The sequence below is a fragment of the Patella vulgata genome, chromosome 2, assembly GCF_932274485.2.
Source record: "Patella vulgata chromosome 2, xgPatVulg1.2, whole genome shotgun sequence".
NCBI classification, from domain to species: domain Eukaryota; kingdom Metazoa; phylum Mollusca; class Gastropoda; family Patellidae; genus Patella; species Patella vulgata.
The window spans coordinates 58,579,758-58,593,131 of record NC_065880.2 but is presented as its reverse complement, the minus strand read 5'-3'; the positions used below and the strand labels follow the sequence as shown (position 1 = coordinate 58,593,131).

General features: G+C 34.5%; 1 pseudogene; it reads right to left on the bottom strand.

The window, feature by feature from the left end:
• Window positions 1–12,623: 12,623 nt before the first annotated feature.
• On the bottom strand, window positions 12,624–13,032 carry LOC130010925 (uncharacterized; annotated as a pseudogene).
• Window positions 13,033–13,374: the final 342 nt, after the last annotated feature.

Sequence of the window (13,374 nt, the reverse complement as noted above, 5' to 3'; positions counted from 1 at the left end):
TTCAGTGTAACAGTGATATATTTGAACGTTTTTTTTACATCGGATAATAATTGCGACCTCTAGAGGGACCTCAAGCTAAAAACGCGATTTTACATACAATCAGGGCACATAATTCAGGAAGTTAATATCCGATATGCGGAAATATCAAAACGAACCAAGATCTTTGGGTTATAAACTTACATTTCAAGTTTCCTCAAAATCAGAAGAAAAATGTGACCTCTAGAGGGTCCACAACATTGATATACCATATTTTTATGCTATTTGAGTACGAGGAGCGGTCATTTTGTCTCTCAGTTTTGGTCTGATTTTTACGAAATTCGAACTCAGCCATCCTTAGGGTGTAACCGTGATATATTCAAATGTTTTTTTAAATCGGATAAAAATTATGACCTCTATAGGGTCCACAAACTAAAAACGAGATTTTTCGTACAATCAGGGGCCATAATTCAGGAAGTTACGGTCTGATATGCGCGAATATCGAAAAGAAGCAAGATCTTTGGTTTATAAACTTACATATCAAGTTTCTACAAAATCGGATAAAAATTGTGACCTCTATAGGGAGATAAACCTATATTTCAAGTTTCGTTGAAATTGGATACAAATTTTGACCTGTGTCCACAAACAATTGTGGATGTCCGGATGGACAGGGGCGACGACAATATCCGTCCACATGAAAATGTGGGCGTATAAAAATTGTGACCTGTAGAGTGTCATTGTGGACAGGGGTGACGACAATATACGTCCACATGAAAATGTGGGCGTATAAAAATTTAAATGATGTAAACAATCTATCTTTTTAAAATATTTATACTGACTAACATATTTTTTTGTGCAAATGAATTTCAATTGCATATACATCTGTACATGAGAAAGATTAAAAAATTATTTATTGCTGTAATGGTAGAGTAAAGGAACATGTACAATTAGTGTCGATTAGTGTTTTAAAAAGGAATAGATGTTCACTAAATAGTAGGCCTACATGTTATGTGCAGTCACGTTAGGCCTTTGGCATTCTAAACTCTCGGCTTACAGGGCATGATCAGCGTCTAGTTATGTGGATGGGATATAAAACTGAGGTTCATTAAAAGAACTCTTGGCAGTTCGATTTCGAAATATTGAGTAGACCATAATGTTGGTGTTAGGGCCAATTTCCCACTATAGCATAATGTATGACTTATGCAGATCTTCATTATCTCGGTTGATACTAAACAGTTAGGCATTAAACTCCATTTGATTTTTTTTTTTCTTCATTACAATTGCCACTTCTTTATGGTATTATTCAGGTTTTGCCATATATCTATTTTAGTGAGAAAATTACATATTTATAGATGCTTTGTTTCAATTCAAATATTTGTTAGGAATTTAGCCTCAAATCTTATCTGAACTAAAGGTTTACAGATATACTAGTAGAAATACTGTTTTGAGAGAACTTGTATATACATGTACATGTAGCCCCAATTGCCTATTGTTCAATCCGATTCAGTTTGTTGAATCAAATATTGTTTAAACTATTGTTTTACGTCCCATCCGAGCCCCCTCCAGTCCTGTACCACTGACAAGGGGAAACCGCATCACAGTTGTCTTGTACATACACTGTATCTGTGTAAGTGTATTCAATGTGAAAATGAAACAAAAAGACTGATAAAGTATAAGGTCCATGAAGAGACCGAATTTGATGTTTATACATGAACAATGTAGTGACAGCGATAATGATGATGTCGAACTTTGATGACATTTAAAGTGAAGAGTAACTGCGTAAATTTGATTTTCAATAATTGTTTTACTTCAATAAATAATTAGTTTTTGCCTTATATCTATATTTGTAAGCAAATTACACAATTATAGATATGGTTTCAGTTTAAATGTTTGTAATTTTGCCATAATTCATATCTCAACTAGAAGCTTACAGCTACATGTACATGTAGCATAATACTGTAAGTTTTAATTGAAAGGGTATGTGGGATGTGGGATGTGGGTTGTGGGTTTATATTTTAGTGGACAAGATCACATGGTTCAATGCGATTTACAAAACTACTGACGGGAGCAGGACAATTGCCAGTGGGACAACTGTCGACGGACAATTGCCAGTGGGACAACTGCCGGCGGACAATTGGCGGTGGGACAACTGCCGGTGATATCATTTGTTTTTCTGTATTATGTCCTTTTTTTAAAAAAAAAACCAATACTTAATAATTAAATATTTATTCTCCATTGATGAAAATGTACAAAATACTTAATATACAGAGGTTAATGTGGTTAGCGACACGATTTTCTCATGTTGATAGTGTGATGGTGTGATGCGAACCTCGAGATGTGGATAGTAGAAAGGGAAAGGAAAAGTAAAGTCTAAAACCTTGAACAGGAAACCAAAGGCATGCGAAGTGGGAAGTAAGCTTTCAGGGTGCAATGGGTATCACTGACACTAGTCATTACAACTCCAGTTGAACTTAACACAACTGGACATTAATGTATCATCAAACAAGAGGCAGTCAGGTAAAACTACCCACAGACGATAACAAAAATTAAGTGAAGCAAACAGAACACGATAAGTGGGCAGGGAAGCGAAAGCAACCGACTAGTATCATCAAACAAGAGACAGTCGGGTAAAACTACCTGCAAAAAGTGAACACAAATAGAAGGTGCGACCAATGCGATAAATAACCTCAGTTAAGATACAGTAAGTAGAATCAACAGAACACAAGAAATATCATCATTCAAAAGACGGTAAGTAAAATCTACAAGTTTCACTAGGCAAGAGACGATACACAAGACCAACTTAAGGACGATGACAACAATCGATCATGCAACGGTAAGTAAAACCAATAGAATAAGAAAAATATCATCAGTCAAGATACAATAAATTAAATCGATAAATGTTGTCACGCCCCTGGCCTGGGACATGCCAAGAACGAAAAACAGAGAGTTCTTTGAATCCAAAATAGAGTGGTCAAGAAGGGCTCTGTGAACTCGTTCTAAGTTTTCAGTGACCCAGGTTATTATTTCTTGAAGCAAAGTCTATTACATAAAGTATATAATGAAGTTTATTTGGTTAAAAATAAAATGTCACCTTTACAAAACACTTGCTATTCGATCAAGTAGAGTTCACATCTTTCACACAACTTTTTATAGATTATAGGCCTGTATCTCAGGACAATGAATGAATAACTAACAGCCACTTGTCGAAGGGCTAACCGCCAGCACCCAAGCTTGACTTCTACATATGTACGTACCAGTAAATAATTAGTAAACTACAGTACAATATAATTATATCATAATTAACAATCTAGTAGAAAAATGGGCTAACCGCCCACACACAAGCCCTATGCATCGGAATTTCACAGGGACTTGTAACATATATTCAAATGACTGCTTATGGGGGTCTCACATCCTCCCCACCAACTCAAATGACGTCCCTGTCATTTTAGAGAGTTGAAAACTATTTGATACATACATAATAATGCATAATTATTCTCAATTTTACAGTATATCAATCTTACAATAGGTATTCCACACAAAGCATAACAGTTTAAGTCCACTTACACTCATACATGTACATTCATACAATGACCTGCATGTATCTATAGGAATATGAAATAATCAATGTATTCATTCAATAATATCAATAAATATTAAGATTTTAAACCAATCACTGCTTCTCTTTCTTATAGCTTAAATCCTTGAAATTTAATGTGAAGACACTCTAAACAAAATTCTTAATACAGCTCACTCACTTTATGAATAAAATAAAAAAACACCTGTTTAATATTAATCTTAACTATAAAAAAGTACTAATGAAAACATGAAATATTGACACTAAAAATTTCAATTTAAGTTTATCATTATTGGGAGTATTGTCCACATTTAGAAGCATCTCCATATACTTCAAAACCATCAAATCTCCTTCTAAATCGTTGTCTATGAGAATATCTAAATTTTGGTTCCTCAGATTTTCCATCATCTCTGGTTTTTGATTTCAGACTAACCATAATTTTCGACTGCATTATTTTCACCTCAATTGTCCATGTGAATTTCATCACTTCTCTCATGAGGAATGTCCATGTTCGCACCTAGTTAAAGATACATTATGGGAGATTCGATAACGAGTTGGCAGTTCTCACTATAATAGTTAAAAACAAGCCAACAGTGAGGCTGATGTCCCCCGCCGAAATAGGAAAATAATTAGAGGACACATATAAATTTATCACAAATTATCTTTTACAAAGTATTGAACAATCAAACAGTATATCTTTACTTATAGTCTAACAATCAAAGTAGGAGAGTTATTGTTTTCCAAAGTCTCGACCAATCAAATTGCGTATCGCTCTGCTTACCCTGAGCAGAAAATGCTCATTATCAAACTTAGTCAAGGTATTACTGTAATGAAACTATACACCAAGTTTCATCAATCTCACTTAATTAGAACTAAAGTTATCGTGTCCCAAAGCATCAACCAATCAAATTGCTTATCTCTGCTTACCCTAAGCGGAAAATGCTCATCTTCGAACTCCATCAAGGCATTGACCTAATCAACACATACACCAAGTTTGAACATTCTAGCTCAATTAGGAAGAGAGTTATCGTGCCCCAAAGTATCAACCAATCAAATTGCTTATCTCTGCTTACCCTAAGCGGAAAATGCTCATCTTCGAACTCCATCAAGGCATTGACCTAATAAACACATACACCAAGTTTGAACATTCTAGCTCAATTAAAAGTTATCGTGTCCCAAAGCATCAACCAATCAAATTGCTTATCTCTGCTTACCCTAAGCGGAAAATGCTCATCTTCGAACTCCATCAAGGCATTGACCTAATCAACACATACACCAAGTTTGAACATTCTAGCCCAATTAGGAAGAGAGTTATCGTGTCCCAAAGCATCAACCAATCAAATTGCTTATCTCTGCTTACCCTAAGCGGAAAATGCTCATCTTCGAACTCCATCAAGGCATTGACCTAATAAACACATACACCAAGTTTGAACATTCTAGCTCAATTAGGAAGAGAGTTATTGTGTCCCAAAAAGTGTGACGGACAGACAGACAGACAGACAGACAGACAGACGGACGAACCCATTTTAATAGTCCCCTGCTTTCTTCGAAAGGCGGGGGACAACTAGATAACGTAAAGGCAATTTGGTGAACATTTCATTCAAATTGATCCACTATGAACCGAAAACTAAGCGAATGAAGTTTCTGCCTAGCCTCGGTCATCATTACTAAAGTCAGTAAGATAAACAGCATAGTCTCGATTATCTGTTTAATCGTTTAATCGAGAAGGAAAGTTATGCAGTAAATCGGCTCACAATCCACTTAAGATCGCAGGCTAGCGATGCCATCTAGAGTTGATTATGGTCTGGATAGGTTAATCAATGTCTAATTAATAATTTAATAACATTTCAGGCCTAAAGAAAGACCTGCAATAGACAGATTTAGCTCTTGCATAATGTATGTTTAAGCTTTCATATTTCATATGAAAGCTTATTATTTCTGTTAAGATTATTATTATTTTTTTTGTGTGTGTTTTCTGCAAATCGGATTTCTCAGAATCTAACCATAGGATGTTTCTGAAACTTTGACCTACCCCCCAAAAAATGGTTGGTGAGAATTGTTTAAATATATTTTCGAAACGATTTAAGAATTCGAAATCACCGAATTTTACGAACGAAAAAACTAACAATGCATTGTCGTAACTTTGTTGTTTATTGACCTATTTTACTAATTCTTTTTTCTTTGGGTACCTTGACGAAAGGCAATTTCACCTGCAATTTCAGATTTTCGAATTTCGAAAATTCATCACTGACAACTTCTTTAATAGTGCACAATTTTTCTGAAATTTGGAATGTAAGTAGATCATACCAATGTGACTTGAAAGATGTCATTAGGAACTTTCTAACTTATCTCCCCTTGGAGAAATTAAGGATCTTTCCATTGATCTGGGAATACTGAATTTTCTAATAGAAAGTTGAACAGATTTACAAATAGCTTTGCTAAAATCGATGAACAATATTTAAAAATAAACACAACAGTTCTATGAATAACAATTACTGTATTTCTATTAAAGCTACGTTTCAACAATGATTTTTTTGTCGTTATCAAGCACAATACTGATACAGACAGAAGGTACGAAATATATATACTATATATATATATAATCAAAGGGTCACTGTCCTCTAATTAAATGGTTTCATTGAATGTTTGGATTGTACATTGTACATATATTTCGTACCTTCTGTCTGTATCAGTATTGTGCTTGATAACGACAAGAGAATCATTGTTGAAACACACTCTCCACACAAGTCTCGCTATCCAGCATTCGACTCTGGCCACGGCTCACGCACTACACTAATTGACATAGAGGTCATTGGTCACGTGATTAACTATTGACACCTGTCTGAAAGTTCCTGGCGTTATAAACACTTGATAAGTTTAATCAATTTTAGGGGAAAACGTCATCAATTAGGCCTTACGATCGCATTATAAAGGTAAACAGATCCACATGTATTATATTCTAAAACTAGCATGTCGACATGCGCAGTTCGTATTTCCGAGAGAGAGAGAGAAATGGGGTTTAATGTCCACTCGACACAAACTAGGTCATTTCGGGACTAACATAAGGTTTAATTTTATTTACATAATTCGCTTGCGCGTAGGGGTCTTTAGCAGTGGGAGGAAACCGGAGGACCCGGAGAAAACCCACGAGGTTTGACAGGCGACCCTACTCCTTGCCACGTATAACCGGGGATTCGAAACCACGCCAGTCGACTCAATGACAGACTTTATGATACAGCGCGTGCACGCTAACCATTCAGCCATCCAACCCCCCTCGTATTTCCGACCACTTAACCTTGTAATATTACGCGAAAGAGTTCCCTGTAATATTTGCAAATACATTGTTGCTTTGCAATTGTGACTCCATTTCTATTTAAATATGGTAATAGTATTAAAAATATTATCATATATTTGTTCTAAATCGTATTGTTTATCATTGTCCAACAACACAAAGAATCTTGGTGGCGCAGTCAAATGAGCCGTTAGCAGAGATAGTTTAAACTGCAAGGGAAGACTACTCTATTTGGGAGATTGCAGAGATAGTTTGGATTGCAAGGGAAGACAACTCTGTTTGGGAGATTGGTTGAAACGTAGCTTTAATAGAAATACAGTAATTGTTATCCATAGAACTGTTGTGTTTATTTTTAATGTGTTCAATTACTAAAGCCATTCTAACAATATAACAATATTTAAGTATTTTATGATTTATACAGTCTGGTCCTGCAGCTTTACCTACTGCAAGTGATGTTATAATATCTCGGATTTCAGATTCCTTGAATTTAGGGGTTTCTAGTTCAAAGTCATTTTCCGGAATAAATGGTGGCTCGTCGTTTGAATTTTCTAAATTGGATTGTTCAGCAAGATATTTATTCAGTGCATTAGCTTTGTCAATAGCGTCATTAACAGGAGCTAAGTCTCTAACTCAATATTTTCCATAATATTCGAAATTAATAACACAAATTAGAATTCAATATTGGTCCATTTCAATCAATATTGATGTTGTTATGATGCCGTGAAAATGTGGGATCCTAATATCCAATGTTTGAGACACAATGAATGTTTTAAAATATGGTACACGAGTCGTGTACCATATCCTTTTGGGTGCAAAATCAATGAACAAAGAAAAACATATCCTAAATTCCAATGTGACTGTAAATAGTAATGGCTGATTCACAAATGATAAAATAATAAAAAAAAAAAAACATTTAGAAAGGGCGTAAACGACTGTCGTTCAGTTTGGACTGTTCACGTATTTCACCGAACATAATTCACTAGAAATTACAATTTAAAACTAGAAATGCGATGCAGTAATGACGGGTATCACCGGTGCCACATTACCCTTGAACTTATGTCACTTCCGGTGCCAGTTACCCAGCAATATTAATTTCATTTATACATTTGTTACCATGTGTTACATATGTCAAAAAAGTGATCCTTACAAAATTTGTTAATAACTTACCGCTAAGTTAGATGACTTTTTAATGGGAAATTTCTCAACAAGGGAAGATGCTAGAACCAATTTTTAGACATCTATATGATCGTATTGATCCAATCTATATGTCCATTGGAATCAAATATCATAATGTTAAACGAATGATAAATATAACTTACTTCAAAACAATTTGAAGGCTAATAATACAGTTTTTGCCAAAATTACATTACTTCCGGTGATAATAAAATTTTTACATTAATTCTATGAAAATATAAATGGCATACGGCAACACATGGTGAAAATTTTATGATAATCGAATAATAATTGACACTTTTATAGACCAAAACCTATATCTCTGCAACCGAACAAATTAGAAACCATTTTGTGATATCTGTATGGTTGTATGGGTTTTTGCCCAAATGTCGTCATTTTCAGTGACAGTGAAAATGTTAAATTGGATTGACCTAGTCAAAGGTGGCATGAGGCATCACATGGTAACAAAAATTGAAAATCGAACGATAATTGACTCTTTTACATGCAAAATAACGTGAAAAGTGACGCATGCAAAATAGCCTATTTCTTTGCAACTGCGATATTACAATCTAATTTTGACATACATTGTCCTCGTATGGATTAATGCTACAAAATTATGAAAGTTGCGTAGAAATAATTTAAAATATGAAGACGATGAATGGGTTGTAAATAGCTGATTTTTACTCCTTTTTTCAACCTTAAATCCAAATGGTGCAAATGCAAAACTGATATAAAAAAAACCCAAAAAAACTAAGCCCGACATATTTTGCGCCTGTAGTAGGAGCATTCATCTTGATTGATAAGATTTGTAGAAATTAAGATTTTTCCTTAGGAAAAAACCTCCAGACCCGTCAAAATTTAAATTTTAGGGAAAATTACGTCACTTCCGGTGCCGACAGAAAACTTTATAGGTAGAAACAAGTTGTGAATTTGCACCAAGGAGTATGAGCTTTTGTTTTATACAAATCAGGCAATAAATAATTAATTTAGAACCCATAAACTGTAATAAAAATGCGAAAAGTCTTAAAAAGTGATCCTGACGAAATTGGTTATTTCTTTGCAAGAGAAGATTGGAATGAAATATCATAATGGTAAACTAATACTAAATCTAACTCACTTCAAAAAAATATTTGTTTTGAAGGCTAAAAATACAGTTTTTGCTAAAATGACATTACTTCCGGTGATAATGAAAATGTTATAAATGGCATAAGGTATCACATGGTGAAAATTTTATGAAAATCGAACAATATTTGACACTGTTATAGACCAAAAACCTTGAAAAGTGACTAGTAGAAAATCGTCTATTTGTCTGAAACCCTACAAGTTAGAACCCATTTTGTGGTATCTATATGGTCGTATGGGTTCATTCTATTTGTTGATTGAAATTAAATATCATACTTTTAAACAAATAACATATATGACTCATTTGAAAAAAATATATCTGTTTTGAAGGCTAAAATTCAGTTTTTGCCCAAATGACGTCACTTCCGATGACAGTAAAGGTGTTAAAATGGGTTAATCTAGTCAAACGTGGCATTCGGCATCAAATGGTGAAAGAAAATTGAAAATTGAATAATAATTGATTCTTGTACAGGCAAAATAGCACGAAATGTGACTCATGCAAAATTGCCTATTTATCGACAACTGCTGATATTACAAACTAATTTTGACATACATTCTCTTTGTATGGGTTATTGCTACGAGGTTATGAAAGTTACGATGAAATATTTTGAAATATGAAGACGGTGAATGGGTTGTAAATAGCTTAATTTTACACCTTTTTTCACCTTTTAATCGAAATAGCCCGAAAACGAAATCGAAATTAAAAAAACTGAGTCCGATGATTTGTGCGCCTTTGCATGGCATATACTTTTGGTAATATCAAATTTTGAAAGAATAATATTTGCTTTCAAAAAGTTGTACCGAACTGTCAAAATTGTAGTTTTTGCTGATTTTACTTCACTTCCGGTGCCGACACGAATCTTTATCGGCAACAAAAAAAAATGACATTTTGGACCACGCAGCATATGAACTTTCTTTTGTACAAAACGAATAATAAATAATTAATCTAGGACTGAAAAACTGAATTAGCCAATGGCGGCCAAGGAAAATTATGGACACAAAAAATGTTGGCATTTTTAGTCAAATCGGATAACTATCTGTTTTGAAGGCTAAAAATACAGTTTTTGCCAAAATGACATTACTTTCGGTGACAGTAAAAGTGTTAAATTACTTGTATGAAATCGTAAATGGCATTAGGTATCACACGGTGAAAATTTATGAAAATCGAATAATAATTGACACTTTTATGGACCAAAAACCTTGAAAAGTTACCTGTTGAAACCCGTCTATTTCCCCGCAACTGAACAAGTTAGAAACCAATTTGTGATATCTACATGTATATGATCGTATGGGTTCATTCTATTGGTTGATTGGGATCAAATATCAAAATTTTAAACAAATAACAAATACGACTCATTTGAATAAAATACTGGTTTTGAAGGCTATAAATACAATTTTTGCCCAAATTACGTCATTTCCGGTGACATTGGAAATGTTAAATTGGTTTTACCTTGTTAAAATTGACATTACGCATCAAATGGAGTCACTTTTATGAAAATCGAATAATAATTGACTCTTTTACAGGCAAACTAGCGTAAAGGGTGACTCATGCAAAATTGCCCATTTCTCGGCAACTGCTCATATTACAAACTAATTTTCACATACATTCTCTTCGTATGGATTATTGCTACTAGTTTATGAAAGTTTCGAAAAAATATATTAAAATATGAAAAGTCTGAATGGGTTGTGAATAGCTCATTTTTTCACCTTTTTTCGCCTTTAAATCGAAATGATCCGAAAACGAAATAAAAATTAAAAAAACTGAGCGCGATGATTTCTGCGCCTTATCAGGGCACACCCTTTCAGTCATACCAGATTTGAAAAAAATAATATTTGCTTTCAAAAAGTGGTACCGAACTGTCAAAATTGCAGTTTTCGCTAAATTTACGTCACTTCCGTTACCGAAAGGAAAATGTACCAGTAACAAAAAAAATGACATTTTGGACCGCAGAACATATGAACTTTGTTTTATACAAATCGAACAATAAATAATTAATCCAGGACTGAAAAACTTAATTAGCCAATGGGGGCCAAGGAAAAATACGGTGACAAAATCAGATGACCCTTTAACCCTTGGTAAAATACCACATAAAAATATTCATTAATAAAAATTTTTTTCGTAAAAATTTAAAATTTCAAAATTTGGCGCCTAATATCTCCGAAGATTCGTCGAAAATAAAAAATCCAAGGTACCTGAGCTATGTGCCTTGTCTCTGGCTATGTCAAAATGTATCAAATATTACAATCCGACAATTATTGATAACATTACGGCAAAATATCGAAAAACGACAACTTCGGTGATTTCGGACATTTCGCATTGTCGCAGAACGTTGGAAATAGCTTTAAAATTTATGTCAAACCCACTTTCCCAGTAAAACCGAAGACATCGAATCGATCCGACAAGTAGTTTCTGAGATATGCTCAAATGGAAAAATAATAATAATAATAAGAATAATAATCCGAACAAAAAGAATAATCTTAACAAAAACAATAGTGTTTCACACAAGCTACGCAGTGTGAAACCCTAAAAAACAAAAAACAAATTGAACATGGATCACTTTTTATACACTCGTATTACATACGCCCTTTAATATTTTGTCTTGTTCATCTACAAGAGAGGGGGAAAAGACTTTTATGCTTGTTAGAATTTAGAAGATTTTTTCCCTATCTATAAATTGTTGTCATTTATTTCTTGGTCAATTTGTCGATAACACTCAGATTTCACCCTCCTTACTTCACCAATTACATAATTTCGTTGGTGTCGAAAGTCAGCCCAGTTTATTGGAAGATTGGAGCGCTTTGCATTTTTTTTTAGACGATTTCGCTTACGAATAATACGACGAATGTGACCATTCATCCATGGACAATCTCGGGGACATACAGTGATTCTTTTGTGCAGTACATACAGATCAATACCTGTTGATATGACAGTAGAAATATTGTTCACAAAAACATTTGGAAGTAAGTCTTTTTCAATGTAAAATTGATTCCAATTGAAATTGTTATAAAACAGATTAATATTATCAACGTCCATAGAATCATAACTCCAGATTGTCCAAGAATAAGCATGTTCGTGAGGGGTTTGTCTACAGATCTCAGTTTGTATTGGGTTGTTGTCACTCAGTCCAGCGTCAAGTACATTTGAAGAAATGATTTGATCTGGACAGGAAGTAAGACACAGATCAAGAAGACTTGATGAATAAGGCATTATACAGGTTTATTACTATCATACAGGTTCAGTTTACTTAACACATTGTCTATAATAGCCCTCACTAAGTGACTGACTGACGATCCATAATAGCACCCACTGACACAAAGTTATCACAGGTGAATATTATGTGTAATACCATGTAAATAGTCCAACACACGGCAACTGTTCAACTTACGGACAATGTTAAGTACGTGCTCTGCACAGTCTCTGTACTTCTTGCGTTCAACAGGTTGTTCTCCAGCCAATATCTGTTCAATAGTAACTTAATGTAGAGCTTAATGTTTCTTCAGGGTCTCCAGAAACTTCCATATGTTAACATGGCAACCGCCAACAGAAGCCTGAAATCCTCTGTGCCACCCTTCTACATTGTTGTTGGTTCTTGGAAGCCGGGCCATAGTTTCGATTGTACATATTCCAGGTGTCTAAAGAAAACACTGGTCCCCTACGGTTACGTCTACCAGGTCTCCCAATGTAGGAATCCCCGAAGTAGTCAATGATTGCATTGGCACCATACTCTTCCATGTGTTCAGCTAATATTTCAAAGGCATGTTCAACATCATCAGTTAGCACAAAAGCAAGGGCTGGTATCATTCTGATGTCAAGATTGAATACACTGTCTGTTTGTTAACATTGCTGGAGTCCCTCTGTCTGAATTATGAGGTATATACACTGAGAGAGATGAAAAAGCAACCAGTTATCTCAGTTTCAGGAAAAACTCTCTTAATAGAATTTCTTTGAGCAATCTCAAAGTCTGATAGATAAAGGATGAAGATTCGGCTTTAATATTAGTAACTGGGAATACACCCGGAAATAGGTATCCTCGGTCTTGGTTGTGTGCAGAGCACAGACACATGGAACTATGTGGTTGTTGACAAGAGCATGTAAGGTGTAAACCTGGTAAAATATTTTAGGTGCAACTTTAAAGGTTTCGTCAGCAAACCAATGACCGGTTGAAGTAAGTCTCCTTAGGTTTTTCCCTGTTAAATATAGCAAAATTCTAGCTGGATTGTTCGTACCACTGTCATA